The 17,480-nt window shown below is 42.6% G+C and overlaps 1 protein-coding gene across 12 annotated transcripts in view; it reads left to right on the top strand.

The window, feature by feature from the left end:
* The first annotated feature begins 359 nt into the window (after window positions 1-359).
* Window positions 360-17,480, top strand: part of Plcb4 (phospholipase C beta 4) — a 378,383-nt gene continuing 361,262 nt past the window's right edge. For 11 of the 12 annotated variants that reach the window (XM_036183211.1, XM_036183212.1, XM_036183209.1 and 8 more), the window contains exon 1: window positions 1,010-1,094. The gene's annotated coding sequence lies outside the window, so the exon portion shown is untranslated. Of the gene's footprint in view, window positions 789-1,009; window positions 1,095-17,480 lie in introns of those variants that run through there. The other variant, XM_036183210.1, reaches the window with a different exon arrangement.

The following is a 17,480-nucleotide window of genomic DNA, read 5'->3' on the forward strand; positions in this document are numbered from 1 at the left end:
CGTAGGAGGAAGCCCTCGGGGAGTTCCGGAGCAGCTCCTGAGTAGGGTCTTCACAAAGGGTGTCCCTGGATGCACGCCGCCAGGCCGCCTGAGCAGGACTTGGGACATCCGGGTGTCCGTTGCACGGTCAGGGAGAGCTGGCCAGAGCGGCCCCCAGCATCCCTGGGACCGAAGTCTGTGGGTGGAGTGGGGTGCACGTCTCAGGATCACTTAGGGGAAGACTTTGGAAATCACTTTCTCTCTGGCTCAAGTGTAAGCCTGTTGTCGTACTTCCTCCAGCAGATTGTTTCTCGGGCTCAATGAATAAAATGCCTATCTCGCAGTGCCTGCTGCAGTGTATACGCTCTCCGCGTTGGTTCAGTGTAACATAGACGAAAGCGCAGTTCCCGCTCCCGGCTCCCGGTTCTGCCTGGCCCGCGCCCCCTCCTCCCTGGCAGGGCACCCGCTGGCTCCGTGGCCACCAGCGTGTAGTGTCCCGCTGCGGGCTCAGCTCATCCCCCGCGGGCGCGCGCCGGGACCCCGCACCAGGAAAGCAGCGGCGACCCCAGGATAGCCACCCGCTCCCCCCCCACCCCCCACGGCCGGCCCGCGCGGCCCCGGTCCACCCCCAGCCCCGCCGGGCGCCGCACTGGGCATGCTCCGTAGCCTGGGCAGGTTGGGGCTGCGAGGCGACGACTTGGGCTCCGGAGGCAGCGTCGCGGCCGGGAGCAGGGGCGGCGGGCCCGGGGCCGCACGAGGCCCGGCTCTGCGGGAGCGGCGGGCGGCGCCCGGGGCAGCGGGCGGCGGAGGTGAGCGCGGCGGGGAGGCGCAGGCCGGTGGGGGGCGGAGGCGGCGGAGGGCGGGGCGGCGCCGGAGGGGCTCGGCGGCCGCCGCGGCGGGGAGGGGGTGGCGGTGTGCGAGCGGCTAAGGAGCCGCGCCGCAAACAAGCTCTCACACGCGCGCGCGCACACACACACACACACACACACACACACACACTCACTCACTCACACAAACACACACACACACGCTCGCGCGCGCGCACACACACACAGCGGGGCTCCCGGAGGCGGCGGCGGCCGCATCCCCGGCAGCAACTCGCATCGAAGTGACAGGTAGGAGAAGGCGCTTCGGGTCCCGCCCGGGGATGCTCCCGCCGCTCCCGGCCCGCTGGGCTACTCCGCTTCCCGCGGGTGCGTCCCGGACGCGCGCGCGCGCCCCCGGATGCCCTGCCGGGGACCCGGTGCAGGTGCGGGGTGTGAGGCGCCCTGCGCGGGAGGCAGGGGACCCCGCCGCCACTCGCCTCCCCGGCAATCATCTCCTTCTGGGTTTCCTCTGCCTACCCGGACGTTCACCCGCTTCTGCTCTAGAAATAGCTCGGCTCGACGTGTATAGGATTATTTTGGTTGGAAATAGTTGGCACCGTGCAACGCATGTAAATGTGTGTGCGTGTGCATCTTCAGCGTCTTCTGGGGACAGCTTACGAATGATAGAGCGTTTTCACTTGACACTGACAGGCTAAGCGCTCCTTTAGGGCAGTGTTTGGGCCTCCTAAAAGCATGTAAATGAAGGTTGCTGTATTTTCAGAAGTTTAAAGTTGTTTTTCTTAGTCAATTAGGCCTTGTCTATATTGTACAATATTTCCGAGTTTAGACTTTGTAAACTACTAACTGGAAGTGTGAAAACATAGAATTCTCCAAATGAACAACTCTAGAGTCATAAAACTAGCATTTTTCTAGAAAGGACGGCAAGTGTCCATTATATTTCCACAAATATGCATGCATTTGAGATATGACTTAAAAAAAAAAAAAAAAACAAAACTTCCTATAGTGATTCTTCCTATTGTTCCGAAGCAAAGTGCTTGAGATTTAATTTGGGGCAAAACATTCCTGGACAGTCTCCATTTTTAAAAGTGTAAGTGGGATACAAGGTGGTCCATAAATTTAAGTTTTCCATTTGTGGATTTATGTGTTAAATGGTTTGCTTGGCAATAACGTCCAAACACAGGAATTATGCTTTCAAAAACACAGGTGTATAATGTTTTCAGAAATAATTGAATTTCTCCTTTAAGGGGAAATCAGATCATAAAGTAAAGATGACCAGGAAGAGCAACCAGACTTTACCTGGGCATATTCCCATGAGCCCTGAAAGTGAGGGATTGCTCTTCAGGAAAGGACAGTGGGGCGTGTGTGTGTGTGTGTGTGTGTGTGTGTGTGTGTGTGTGTGTGTGTGTGTGTGTGTTTTAACTGATTTTTTTCTTTTTAGTGTTTTCAGGCCTGATGGTTTTTAAGAGATGTGTTTGAACTGAGAACCTAATGTATTGAACCCTTCAAAATTTGATAACCTAAGTTACAGAATCATACCGAGGATCAGAAATTCAGCTCGCCTGGACCATGTGGTGTAATCCCTGACTGTCTGTGTTATGTAATCTAGCATGCTTTTTTTTTTTTTTCCCCACAGAACAGTCTTGCATATTTTTCAACTGGTGTATTGATCTATGATATCTTTTAAAACTGTAGACAGTTAATAAATGACTGGTGTCTTTGGGGGAACAACTTTAAGAAAAAAAATTACATTTAAAATGGAGTAGCATTTTCTGAGCACTTTTATGTGTATGAAACTTTGCTGACAGAATTAGTATGTCTTCACATGGAGCAGTACGCTGCAAGGTGCTGTGTGTTAGGTACCAACTTTCATTACTCAGCCATCAGAACTTGGTTTTGATTTAGCCTTGATGATATCACTACCAAGCTCTGAATTAATCACTGTGGAAATGCTGTTTTACAAGTAACTGTCAAAACAGAATTTCAAAGACTCCACTTGATCACAGAGCACACATTTACATCTGTTGGAATAATTCTACTTTTATTTTACAAATGCACACCCACACAGAAGGGTTTCGTACTTCAATATTCTTTTGCAAGCTTTATATCCATGTGCTTTAAAATGTGAATGACGTTCAACTTACATGCCCGGGAATCCAGGCTGGGTGCTTGTTGCTCTCTCAGATAGGGAAATACAGGAATTAAAAAAACCCCGAGAGGTTTCAGAAAAGATTTTTGAAGAGGTGGATTTTTAAAGATTTGTACCACCCTTGAAATATTTCATTCTGTCCCCAGCAGAGACCCTTTAGAGCTGGTGCTAATGCGGTTGTTTGTTTTCTTTCCAAGAATGTATCCAGCTGCCTTTAGATCAATGTATACTGCTGATCTGGGCAACATGGAACATATTTGCAATCCTAGTAGACATGGGATTTTCTTAGGCTACTGCTAACCTCTTTTAAGATTTGATTTACTGGTAATTGAATGACTCAATGCTTGCCTTGCATTCATGCCTACCTACCCTTCATGTGAAATTGGTTTTATACATAGCTGTGATGTTTGTGAACCCACTACAGTGGCGTGCAAAGTTGTGACAGGCAGGGATATAAGCTTCTGAGAACAGTGTCTGGTTGTCATCCCCGGTTTTTCAGATGCAGGTGGCAAACCCAAATGTCAGAATTAATGAATAATTTGGGTGGGCTTTCATAACGTTAATAATTAGCTGCCACACTGGATTTTTAAAAATTTTAAAATCTTAAGTTGCAAATAAATTACATATTTTTGGACCAGAGCAATTAGGTCGTAGTGCTATGCGAAGGGATAATTTTTATAATTTTCACACTTTCAACAAATGCCCTAATAGTGAACTCAAATATTTTAGGGGAAAAATAAATATTACTTGAAAAAAAAATGAAAAAATATGAGGAGGATTAGGACTTAGTTAATGTCATTTGCGACCATTTCCAGAGTAAGAACAAAACAGCATGTTTATTAGCAGGGATGACCCAGGCCTTGAAAAAAAAAATCCGTTATCACTGTGAGTTCCGTAAAAGCAAGAAGCTCTGCATTGGATACTTAGAATGAGGTCAAGGACCCATGAGGATGTTTAATGGCTACTATTGGTTGTTCATGTCCAGACTGCAGTTTGGAAATAGTTACTTTTCGCTTCCTAAGTGAATGTGTCTCTGGAAAAGAGAAATAAGGACATCTTCCAGCAGGGACAGGCACCTGGTTTTGTAGCTCATGTTCAAATGTTAACCTTGTTTGCAAGGATATTGCCTAACTCTCAATGCAGTCCATGTCTCCTTCTTTTCCCCTGTCACACTCAGGGCACAGACCAGCCCTGCTTCTCGTCCTTTGCATTTGTTTTCCTGTTTAATGGTTTTTCCTCTGATAAAGCCTCTCCCTGAAATTACAGCTGCTTCCTCAAGCTGTAACACTGTTTTCTAGATCTGCCTTTGAGTGTGCATGCCTCTGGTTCTTTACCTCCACCAGATCTAAGAATGGGTGTATTCCACCTGCAGAGTAAGGAGACTTGAGTACATCAGTGAGACTCTTGTATTGTCCTTGGATTTAAGCCTGCTTTCAAAAAGTCATCCCTGAGTGATCTTTATTTGCAAAAACCCATTTCACAGGGTCTCGAACCTCACTTTCAAAGAGCCCTGGCTGGATTTTCCTCCCCTTGGATGCTGTTGTTCTGGGGAAGGTGTAGCCAGAGTTCCTAGAGGGTGACAGTAATGCCCACTCTTTCAAATCTTAGCCGGGAGATCATTTTTGGGGGGGTATGCGGAATGGATGGCTAGTTTAAAAAAATTCTCAGTTTGAAGGGTGCTTTTTTTTTGCTTTCCGTGATGGAAACAAACAAAATGGGTGTATAGGACATAGGTCAGAAGAGGGGTCTTCTCTGAAGACCTCTCACACCTACTACTTACAAAACCTGCAATGAGACTATTATATATCATGTGACCCCAGAGTGTTATCCTCTGTCCTTGACTGGTAGTCTCCCTCACAGCTCTTCTCACATGAGCCGTTGGGGAATTCTACCTCTAGCTTCTGAGGGACAGGCAAATCGTTACTTCCGTGTACACCACCCTTGCAAAGCATTCTTTTCCTCCTAAACAATTAAAGGACATAATTTAGCTCCTCAGCACAGCTGAGCTGAAGTAGCCATTTCCTCAGAGGCAGGAAAAACAGAGTAACTCTGGTTTACCTTAAGTGAATACCCCTGACAGATTTTTAATTTTTACTTATTTCCAAGTGACAGTGACAGCCTTCACTGGAGCCCTTCATTGTTGACCTTTGGCATTTCATGGGTTGAAAAAAAGTACATTTCATGTGAACTCATTTTGTTTTATTTGTTTGTTATTTTTAGATTCATTTATTTTTATTTTGTGTGTATGGGTGTTTTGCCTGCATGTCTTAGTACCATGTGTGTGCAGTGGCCAGAAGAGGGCATTGTATCCTCTGGAACTGGAGTCACAGAGAGTTGTTAGCTGGCCATCATGTAGGTGCTGGCAACCTAACTCTGGTCCTCTGGAAGAACAGCAAGTGCTCTTAGCCAAGGAGCTACCTGTCCAGCCCAATGTGAGTTCATTTTAAAACTTATTGTTTTGATCAGAATGATTTGTGTCTGTGATACTGGAGTATTTAGTTTTACACATTTGAAATATGTTTAGAAGAGTCTTGGATTCACCAGGCTGCACAAATGGTGCATAACCCCCCAGTGTGAAGAATGTTTTTTGGCCTAAGACATGATCCCTCTCAGTTGGGGGATGGGTGGGTGGGGAACTGTGTTCTGAGTCTGCCTTCAGCAGGAAGGGGCACATTTGAGATCTTACAGTGCTGGGATCAGTCATACCTCAGCTTCCATCCTGACAATGTCCTGAGTATCCACTCTGGCCTTGGTGGACTCTGAAGTCAAAGAATGCCCGCCACCTACCCCCCTCCCCAAGGGTGGTGTCACATGATGATTGGTGCTGGGGACAGCATTTCTGTTGCTGTGACAACCACTCTGTCCCTTCTCCTGCCAGTGCTACTAAGATCACTGCCCACAATTCTTACTTTCCTCCATGGGGGCAGATGACAGTCAGTTTATTCTTTAAAGCCTGCCCAGAGGAAGCTTATTTAAAACTTGTAAGGGATGCTTGCACTTCCATCCTGCAATCAGGGAAAGTTCCAGTGACCCCACAGGCCACCTCCTGGTGCCAGGTCTTCCTCTGCACTCACCTCACCCTGGGACTGCACTGGGATAGAGAAGTACAACATTACTCCGCTCTAATAGCCTTAAGATTCTGTGACTGTAGTTGGGTTTTGAACTATAATGCAGGAGCCAGATGCTACCCCCAGGGCCTCTGTCCCTCAGCCAGGCTTTAAAATAGACCATATTAAGCCATTTAGCCTTGCAAGGACAGAAACATCCATGAGAAGAATTTGGGGACCGGTGATGTTTAGGGGCACATTGTGGCTCCTCTTTTCCCACGGGCATTAGTGGGAACATTCAACTTCTCTGCTCAGAGTAGTAAGAATTAGTGGAAAGGTGAACAAACAAAACAAAACAGAAACCCGAAAAGAGATACTTGTTGAGAACTTGAAGTGTGCCGCTCCATTTACTCTCCCCAGATGCTCTTTTGGGACTGTGGAGTAGTAATAGTCTCTTAAGTTTACATTTGGGGAGAACTTATATATTTCCGAGATTAATCACGTGATGGGGCTTAGAGTTGAGATCGAAATCCAGGGAGATTGACACCTAAACCCTTTTTGTTTTGTTTTTTGAGTCTAACTGTGTAGCACATGCTGCTCTGAACTACAAATCCTCCTGCTTTAGGCTCTCCAAGGCTGGGATTATAGGCAAGCAGTGTATTAGCTCCAACTTTTAAACCATGGTTCTGTGTTAACTGTAGTTGGTATAATGCATGCTGTAGAAAGCAGGTTTTTTAAAAAAATTTATTTTATTATTATTATTATTATTATTATTATTATTATTATTATTATTTTGCCATACAACATAGTGTGGCAGTTGTTTTAAGTGATTGAGCTGAGATGTTAACAGACATGCTTCTGGCAACTGCTGTGAAGAGTCAGAAGAGCAAGTGGAGGACAAAGCCCTTGTTTCCACGTCTCCTTCTAGGGCTTTTTCCTGCAGTTTCATAGGCTGGAAGTCTGAGAGAGGGAACATAATAGATGCTAGCCAGGGGTAGGGGGGTGTTGCTAAAAATATAAGGTCAGCACTCAAGGGCCAGTTTTCACCTGACAGTTTGATGGTTTCAGTGAGGCTCTTGTAGCCTCTGGTCTAGACACCAGGTAAACAACCTACGCAGGAGCTGCTAAACAGGTGTCAGGGACCTTAGGTGTGGTGGCCTGTGTGTTTCCCTTTCCAGGAGCAGCTGTCGGAGGGGCCAGCCACTGCATGCACATGTTAAAAAGGAGCATAGAATACAGAGTATTGGGAATGTGAAATCTTCCCATTTGAAAGTGCTTGGATGGGGTTGGGAAGATAGTCAAAAACATTGGCTGCTCTTCCAGAGGACCCAGGTTTGATTCCCAGCCCCCACATGGTGTCTTACAGCCATCTGTAATTCCAGTCTCAGGCGATCTGATGCCCACTCTAGCTTTCGTGAGGACCAGGCATGTACATGGTGCACAGGCATGCATGCAGACAAAATACTCATACATATAACACAGATAAGTAAATAAACTAAAAAGTGCTTGGAAATTGGGTTGCGGAGATTGCTCAGTTAATAAAATGTTTGCTACATAAATGTGAAGTCCTGAGTTAGATCCCAAGAATCATGTAACAAGGCTGATTGTTTGTTATCACAGGGAATCCCAGAGCTGGGGAGGTGGAGACAGGCAGAACCCGGGGCTTACTGAACAGCCAACCCAGCCCAGTCCATGATTGTGATCCCCATGCCAATGAGAGACCCTGTCTCAGAAAACAAAACCCAAGGTTGTTGCAAATGAGGAGTGACCATTGATACCTGGCCTCCACTTGTTCACACACTACCTATGGTGCTGACAAACGGGGCATATTTGTGGCAGGAATTCAGCCTGAGAGCTCCCATGTTGATCCTTTCGTCAAGTGTAAGTTTTCAGATACACTATGTCCTAGAAAATGCCATTATTTTTATTTGCTTTTCAAAACCTTTTCTAAGAGGGGGAGGGTTTACATTTGTTGTATAGTCCTTTCTTTTGTGTGAGCATAGAGTTCAGATTCTGAATTTGTGGCTTTTTCTCTCTCCCCATTTTCTAAGGTATTGACAAGTATGCAGAGTTGAAAGACGTAGGACATTGTTTTCTATCTCAGTTCTTGACAGTGCTTTGAAATGTGGTCAGTTTAGCATAGGGAAATGAGTAATTTCCCTTATCATGGGGTCACAGAGGTTCTCTTGCCTCTGTCACTGGTTTGAATTCTGTCAATCATAGGATGTCCCTTCCTATATCGACAGTTGCTATATTTATCCTGAGCATAGAGAATTTAGATCTGTTTCTGCAGGTGAGTGTTTCAAGGTGCACCTGCCCTAATTTTTCCTTCCCACTCTTCAATGGGAGATCATATTGGGTCAAATACATGTGTAATCCCTGGAGCTGGGGTTCTACTGATGTTCTATTGTTGAATAGGTCACCAAAGCCCTCTCTGGAATTTAAGATTTCATTTTTCCTGGTTTCTAAAGTGATGTAAGTGATGTACTAATATGTTCCAGTTGAAATGACAATGCAGAAATACAGAAGCAATATGTAAAGCATTCTTCCCCACCTACACCCTCCCCAGATATAGCCATTGGCAACAGCCTCAAATGTCTCTCTCCCCTCCCTTAGTCCATTCATTTACATACTCAAATACATATACGTGGTTTTCTTGTTATATAAATTGGATCATACTGTACACGCAGATGCTTTTCCTTATTATGTAAACTGGATCATATCACATCTCTCTTTCTGTGACTTGTTTTATCTTCATAACTGTATATCATGGTAATCTTATTGTCTGTATCCTGATTATTTCATCTTTGTAACCCTGTACACAGTCTGGTATGGCGTACAATCTTGGAGTGCTTAAACGCCAGGCTTTAACCAATTTTTTTCACAACTGTTTTGTGAAAGAAGATGTCTTCTCATTGGTCTTCATGAATATGTGTGAAAATTCCTTAGTACTAAATTCCAAGAAATAGAATTATTTGGTCAAAAGGGCATATGCACTTTTAAAATTTGGAGAAAACACTGTCAGATTGCCTTTTAAAAAGGTCCCCAATGGAATTTCTGTCTCACAGAACCTCAGGTTATGCATATGGATAGATCTTCTAACCGAAACATAGCTCACATTGCTACAGAGCTTTACTAATTCAATCACAGTTCAGTTTTATGCTGTATACCCGGAACTGAATTTAGAAATAGATCATGTACTTAAAGTACAGTACTTAATAAAAAAGTATTCTCTGGTTAAGGGGCTAATATGACAGCCCTTTAATAAAGAGATATTTTGTAGAGTCGGAGTTAAAGTCTGTTTTCTGATCATCTTGGTTAGCTTTGAGACTTCCCAGCAGGGCATGCCATAAGCATCATGAGTTTGTGTACAGATTGATACTGACCTTGGACAATTAAGCTAATTTGGGGGCTAAAAATGCCTGTCTGGGCTTATTGGTAAATTTAGATTGGTGATGTAGTCTGCTTTCCATGCTGTGGGTTCTGAGTCCCTGTGTTCAAATAATTGCAGGTCAAAACTGTTAGGGGGAAAAGTATCTGTGCTGGACATGTACATACTTATTTCAGGCAGGCCCTATGAGACTGAGCTCCATCTCCAGCCATATATATATGATGGTTATTCCCAAAACAATATGGTATTATAACTATTTATACTATATGAGGTATCATAACAAATGAGATAGTTTAATGTATAAACTATATACATTAAAGGAGAATATGTAAACAAATGCCACACTGTTTTATCTAAGAGACTTGAGTATCTATGGAATCCTGGAAATACAAACTTCTGTGGACACTAAACAACAGTTGTATAGAATTATCAAAGAATCCCCTGTGAGATAGGGTTGGTGGTACTTATCTGTAAGCTTAACACCCAGTAGGCTGAGGCAGGAGGATCTTGAGTTTGAAGTCAGCCTGGGTTACATAAGCATGACTCAGTCTCAATGCACCAACTCCCCACCCAACCCAACCCAAACCAACAAAAATGTAAACAAGCCTGCAACAAAACCAAGAAAAACAGGCATCCCTAATACCTTCTCCTAAGAGATTTGGAGGAATTGATAGCAATGCTCCTTTACTGAGTTTCTTTAGTGGGTACCTGAAGTTAATTTTCATTTGTTTGAGAAATAAATTGTATACAAAGGACTATGTACCTTAGAAACTATATTGTATATTCATTTCAAGACTTATTGGGAAAAACACAGTAAATCTAAGTCACTGATATTAGACTCTTTCAGAAGTGACAGTTTTGATAATTGTAATTATTAACAATAATATACATCCACTTAGTAGATATTGTAATGGGAGTTTGTGGGAGAAAGATGGAATCTTCTCTGTTTTCTAGAGATGGGTCTGAATCCTTCATCTTTTCTCCAAATACCCATTTTCAAACAAGCTTCTGGTTAGCTTGGCAGTGGCATTCAGATCCTGATTGTATGCCTTCTGCGTGTTTATTTTTACAGCACACTGTGAATTGTAGAAATATGGCAAGATTCTTTTGGGTTTCCTTGGCATTGAAAGCTTACGTCTGTGCTAGGTTTGCTCCTGGAAACCTTATAGTATTTCACAGTTTGCAGACAATTTCCTTTGACAAGGTCTGTGAAAACTCACTCTTCAAACCTGTGTCTCAGGACTTAACTAGACAATCTGTATACACCAAGTCCTTTGGGGAGGGCTCCAAAAAGGGACCTTGTGGGAAATGTGGGCTGGCATAGGAACACAGTGAGGGGGAGTGCCAAAGGGTGGCCTAGCAAGGATGACTGGGGACTTGTGATTCTTTGGGGGGCAGTTCATTAGGAGCTGTAGCCTTTGTAGGGGACACAGTAGCTCTGTCATATTACAGCAGGGAAAGCAGGGGTGTGAGTATACCTACCTCTGTCACCGAGATGGACGAACCCAGATAAAAGTCACAGGGCACTAGTGGGCAGGGTGGGAAGAGTCACCATATGGTCTGGAGAGGCGAAGGCAGAGCTCAGCTACTCCCTGTGCAAGAGCAGGAGGCACATGCGGGAGGTGTCAGGTTCGGGCAGAAAAGCTGAAGTTGTTTTATGGAAAAGTGAAACTTTAGCTGCAACAATTAAATTGAAAGTTGAGATTGTTACATAGTATCATATGGCTGCTAACAGTGAGACTTGTGGTCATCCTTGGAGTAGCATTTGTTTACAGTTTTGAAGTGTCATTTGGAATAGTTTCTTAGGTAAAGCCATAGAATGGTAAACTTCATCTGTGTATTTGGTAGGCTAGGGTTAGAGGTAAAAGGGATTCATAATGTCTGTCACCATCAAGTTAGATACCTGGGATGGCATTTCTTTGCTTTTAATATTTTATTAAGAGACGTTTATCTAAACTGTCAGGTACAGGGAAGAGACTAGGAGGGAAGTCAATTTAACGAAATCATTGGCATCACCAGGTAGACATGAACAAACTATTTTCTCCTGTGTTCAGCACAGCAATAAGACACCAGACATGGGCTTCATCTGCTTTCTTTCAGTTCTGATCCTGTTGTTTGAAAAGGTGATACCTGCTCCCTGATGGGTTTGTGCATTTGCTCTTTGTCAACAAGCAATGCAGCTTGATTAGAATCCTAAAGCCGGGCAGCTGGAAGGAATTCCTCCCTTCTTCTATTCCGGGTTTATAGTTTAAGGATCCAAGGCATGAGCTGCTGTGTGGTCCCAGAGGAGGTGACTGAGGTGCCACATCTTCACTTCAGGGGAAACAAATTTCTTAGTTCCTGCTGTAGATTTTGAAGTACCTGCTTCCAAGGGCTTACTTGCCCCTTGGACACGAAATTTTCTTCATGTGTTGGGGCAGAGCTTCACGAGGAACCTTTGCCACGCAGCACTTAACCTGACGTTTTCTGGAGGCTTCTATATTGCTCTACAGAGTGAGCGTCGGCTCTCTCTCCAACTCTATCTGTAGGAGATGCTCCTTTTACTTTTACCATTCTGTCAATTTACTGTTTACTGAAAACTCCTGTGGCTGTAAATTTTTGTCTGAGCTTCAAAAGCATCCTTTTTCTGCTAGAAATCTTGACCTTGCCTGTAGGTCAGAATGCCCCAAACAGATACTCTAATTCACTTCAAATGTGTGTTTTATCTCAGTTTCTAAATCTTTGTATACTGTGTTGCTCATCTAGAAAGCCTGCCCCCATTAATAGGTCTCTGTCTACTTTTCTCCTTTCTTGATAGCGCTGCCCAAGTTTATGACTTTCGTGGTTTTCTTCTTGCTAAGACAAAATGCATGAGAAGAAACAGTTTAAAGAAGGGAAGGTTTATTTTGGCTCCCAGTTTGGAAAGGTTGAGTCCCCTCTGGGCAGGAAGGCATGATAGCGGAGAGGGCAGGTACAGGGCTGCAGCAATGTGAGGCTGCTAATGCACATTGATGGTGATCAGGAAGCCAAGAGAGCCTTTGATTCGAACCTGGACTTGAATGCGTGAGACCTATTCCTCAATGATCAACTTCCTCTAGCTAGGTTCCACCTCCTAAAGGTTCTGCAGCCTCCAAAAATAGCAGCACCAACTGTGGACCAAGGGTTCAAATACATGCACCCATGGCAGACATTTCAAATGCAAACCATAATCATAACAATATCCTTATTATTTCAAGCCCTAATTGTTCTAGCTGTATAATCCACCCTCTGTCCCTTATCCATCAGCCATACATTCTATTGGCTCCAAAGTGAGCACCAGCTATTATTCTTAACAATGATTCTGTCCTTTTTTTTCCCTCCCCCCGACCCCCCGCCCCACTTAGGGTTTACAGTTTGCAGGAAGAGAGACAAACAAATAGCCACTTCATAACTTTATATCTTTGCCGTTGACTTCTTTCTTTAGATCACCTAAAGAAATCTGCACAGAACAAATCTTGTAGTATTATTTTATTTTATTATTTATTTATTTATTTATTTTTCAAGACAGGGTTTCTCTGTGTAGCCCTGGCTGTCTGGGACTTGCTTTGTAGACCAGGCTGGCTTCAAACTCACAGAGATCACCTGCCTCTACCTCTTGAGTGCTGGGATCAAAGGCGTGCATCACCCTTGTAGCATTATCTATAAAACCCTTCCACAACTCCCTATTGCTTTTAGAATTAATTTCTGTTTCCTTTAGTTTATAAATGCAAGCCATCCTTGGTCTGAACTCTGCAGTAAAATTCTAACTCCTTTATTTGGATAACCTATATTAAGCTTTATTAAATTCTAAGAATCTAAATGCTGTGGGTGCTGTATATTTGCTGACTTTGAATGAACTACAAGCCCTCCCACTCCCCCACCCCCGGCTGAATCTGTCCAGATCTTCATAGACTCTGGATGGAGGCCATTATCTCTCAACACCAGCTTTGATTTCAACCTCAGTGCAGGTGTGTGCTGTACCTCTGTCTCCATGCCAACTGTGCATGTTTTAGCTACAACATGACTCTTATGCATTGAAAAAACAAAAAATAGTGCATGTTAGGGACTAAATAAGCATCTCTTAAATGAGTGAGTATTTAATCATTGCAAGTTCTGCCCATGGAGTAAACTAGGAAAGCAGTGAACGAGCAGGCCAAAGCAGCGCCACAGTTAATAACCTGAAGCCATCTATCCACTTATTATAGAGGAATCACTGGTTGCTGACAGATGGCAGAATAACCATTTTGGAAAGGTGATCAGTAATCCGAAAACTCTGTGTTCATTATTTCTCTAACAGAAACACTAATGTTATAATAGCAAACCACGCCCAGAGACGTTTCCCAGGAGACAGCTGATGATCTACTCCTGGAGGACACACGTGTGTATTGTCTTTTCTGTATTATAAGCTCAGTTTTAATGTATTATGCTTGTTATGTGTAGTGTATTTCCTTATAGTGCCAAGTTAGAGAAATTTCCACATTTCAACCTTGCAGGGACTTCAGGGGAAGGTGATTTATTTAAAGAGATTATTTTATTTAGTCAGGCTCAGGGTGATGTAAAATGCTTTGTACTTACTTTTTGCATTGTTTTTTATTTTCAAAACGACCTGTGAACATATCACTGCCAAATGGAAATATACTTAATTGAAGGGAAATATTCCACTGAATACTGTTTTTGAAAGTGTCTTTTGTACTCCAGAGTGGGGGACCATGTTGTTTACAGTGGTTTGAATTACTCTAAATGGCTTTTGAAGTGTAACTCCGCCCTCCCCACATGTGGGTTGGTAATGTTTAAGATCTCTCTCTCTCTCTCTCTTCCTTCTTTCTTTCTTCCTTTTTTCCAATTCATGTCTTTTTGACTTAGCAAATCTCTTAGCTTTGTGTAGAAAAAATGCTGCTGAGAATGTTAATTATTAAATAGAATATTATTCAAGTTTCAGTAGTGACAATATTTAGGAGGATTTTAGTTTAGTTATTGCAGCTGTTTAGAAAATACTTTGAACAGCAGTTGGAAATGCACAGAATATTAGAGTCTTTTGGTTCCGTGAGGCCCTTGCAGAATCAAGAGCCTGGCCTCATTCTGTCCATTTTCTGTTCCCTTTGAAGGAGTCAGAGTAACTGCTAAAGCTCCTCTCCATCTGTCATAAGTATCGAGCAGGGGATTTCTCCATCCTCCCAGGGAAAAGGAAGAATTTGAAGCACACAAATGACTTGGGTGTTAATGCCCATCCTGATGGTAACTCAGTATAACTGCTCTTTTCTGAATTGTTCAGTTACAGGCTAACTCTTAATTTCTAAGTTTGGAGTCTATAAACAGGGCAAGCTCACAGGGTTCTCAGAAAGATTGAAATGTGGGAGTCTGCCCCTTAACTGATAGCAGCAGATGTCTGTCAAACCTTCTGGAAATATTCTTTGTAACAAACCAAGGTGCTCCCAGCTTTGTGGGAAAAGTGATGACATCACTTATTTGGAAGGTATACTTCCAATCTCAACAAAATATGTGCTCTGTAATATTTGAAGAGAAACTCACCCATTTCCCTGTGGAAGTGGAGCAGCCTTTATACCACACAAGTGACGAAATACCAGGAACACAGTGTTTAAGAGTTACTGCCTCCGACATTCCCCTACCTTCCCACAATGCTGAGACGCTCGAGGTGGAAGACACACACACACACACATACACACACACACACATACACACAGGCACACACACAGGCACACAGACACAGATAGATAGACACATACCCACGGACATACACAGATAGATAGATACACAGGCAAACACACACACACACACACACACACACACACACACGCACACGCACACGCACACGCACACGCACACGCTCTAGCATTCAAGTGACAGCAGGTATGAATTGGGATAGACAAGAAACCACACTAGAGAAATGGAAGCAGTCCTATGGTGTTTTAGAGTCGTTACTCTGCAAGTTCATAATACTTCAGAGTTACAATTTAGAGTTGTAATATTGCAGTATTTTATAACGCGATTTCCCAGGTTACTTTGAGACCCAGCTCAGAACCCAGTGTGCTTTAGGTTTGTTCTGTGTGCCTTGGGCCTTAGGAATGCAACTTCATTCTCTCCGCAATCCGGCAGGGTAGGCGTAATCATCATTTGATATTGAGAACACTGAGTGATTAAAACATTTATTCAAGGTCTTGTGATTGATCTACAGTACAGATAGGCTTCAAAATAAGGTTGACCTGAGTGCACACTGCTGTATCTGTGCCTGCATGAATACAGAGGAAAGGTCACCTGAGGACACAAATGAGAAGGTAGCAGTCTTAGCCAAGGAGACAGGCGTCAGGAGAAAACAAGACAGCCTGGACCTTGATCCTGGACTTCAAGCCACCAGAACTGTGAGAAAATACAATTTCTGCTGTTTAAGCTATGTTGTTTGTGGCATTTGGTTACAGCACACATAGAAACATCATATAATAGGATCCTATTGAGATAGTAACCCTAATATAATATATATATACACACACATACATACATATATATATGTTACAGAGCACAGTAACAGAAATGACTTACTGGTTATACTGGTTCATTTTTAACACATTTTATAGGTGCTCTCTCTTGAGCACCTGTGATTTTGTACAGTTCAATATTTACTCACTTACTGTTTACTTGTATTCAGTGTCTTACCCCTGCTTGCACGTGCACATGCACACGCAAATACACACACACACACACACACACACACACACACACACATGTTGTGCACCCACGACTGAAGCTCCTTCAAGCAGAAGTTGAGTATTTCTGTTTCCTCATTGATCTTGAACAATATTTGACACAGAGCAATTGCTTTATATTTGCTTGTTGAGTAAGGTATGTAAAGGAAAGTGCTTGGTGATTTAAAACAGAATGCTGAAATTAGCCTAATAAATAGAAACATACTTGGTCTTTTATCTCAGAATATTAATTTTGGCCTTTGAGCAGGAGCTCCTTGCCTTAGAAGGCTTGCCTTGCAGTGCTTTTTGAAGCTTTCCTAAGGTTTGGTGGATGGGGCTTAAGTAAGTCCTTGTCTTTCTTACCTGTTTTTACTATGTGGGTTTCACATACTTCTTTGAGAAATCCCAGAATTGAAAGATGCCGTATTAAATGGTCTTAGATCTTTTTCCCATAATTACTAATTCGAACTATTGTCTTGTTTATAATTTCATAATTCCAGTACTTGTGGAATTTCTCTGCTGTTAGCTTAAGCTCTAGGGTAGCTTTATAAAAGTTTTTTTTTTTTTTTTTTTTTTTGCATTTTAATGATAATCTAGGGAATATCTTAAATTCTTTTTAGTAGCTGAAGGTTTCCTTTTGTCAGATTTTTCTGTTTGGAAAATGAATGATCATAAATAATACTTTCGCTAGGTACAGTACACCCATTTTTGTGATTTGATATTCATTGGGGGAACACAGTCAGCAGAATATAGTTGTTATGAGTGTGGTATTTTATTTAATTACATTTATACAAATTACTGATATAGTAATAAAATAGTTATGGAGTTGAGGTTATAAAATAGAGAACACACCTGCTAAGTGATTTATATTCAGTATAGTCTTATGAAGGTATCATAAATACAAAGCATTATAGTATTATGCTTTAAATTACAAAGGAATACATGGATATTTTATGAAACACTACTATCTGAGTAAGCTTTGAAATATTGTACTGTTAAGTGATAGAGAATTAGATTGTGTAGAGATGATGTACTTTATTTAAAGCACTCTACCCAGAGCCCGATTTAGCTACATCACAGAATGAGGTTAAATAGAACATATAGTTTCTTTCAGTGTATGTATAAAATTTGGGTGATTCACTTGAACAGCTCTTGTCATTTGAATTCATTTGAATAAGGCATGAGCTGTGTGGTATAAGACCAGTCACAGTGAAGCTCCAGTTTTTAAGTCAGAATCAAATAGTAGCTAGCACACTGTAGGTTCTTATACATGCCCTAAAATTAATATATAAGATGAGGAGAGAGGCCACATGCTGTTCTCTACATTTTATCTTAGTTCATTTTTTTTATATCCTATTTTGAATTTTTATGTATTCTGCTCTTTCTATAATTGGT

Source organism: Onychomys torridus, chromosome 4 (assembly GCF_903995425.1).
Source record: "Onychomys torridus chromosome 4, mOncTor1.1, whole genome shotgun sequence".
NCBI classification, from domain to species: Eukaryota; Metazoa; Chordata; class Mammalia; order Rodentia; family Cricetidae; genus Onychomys; species Onychomys torridus.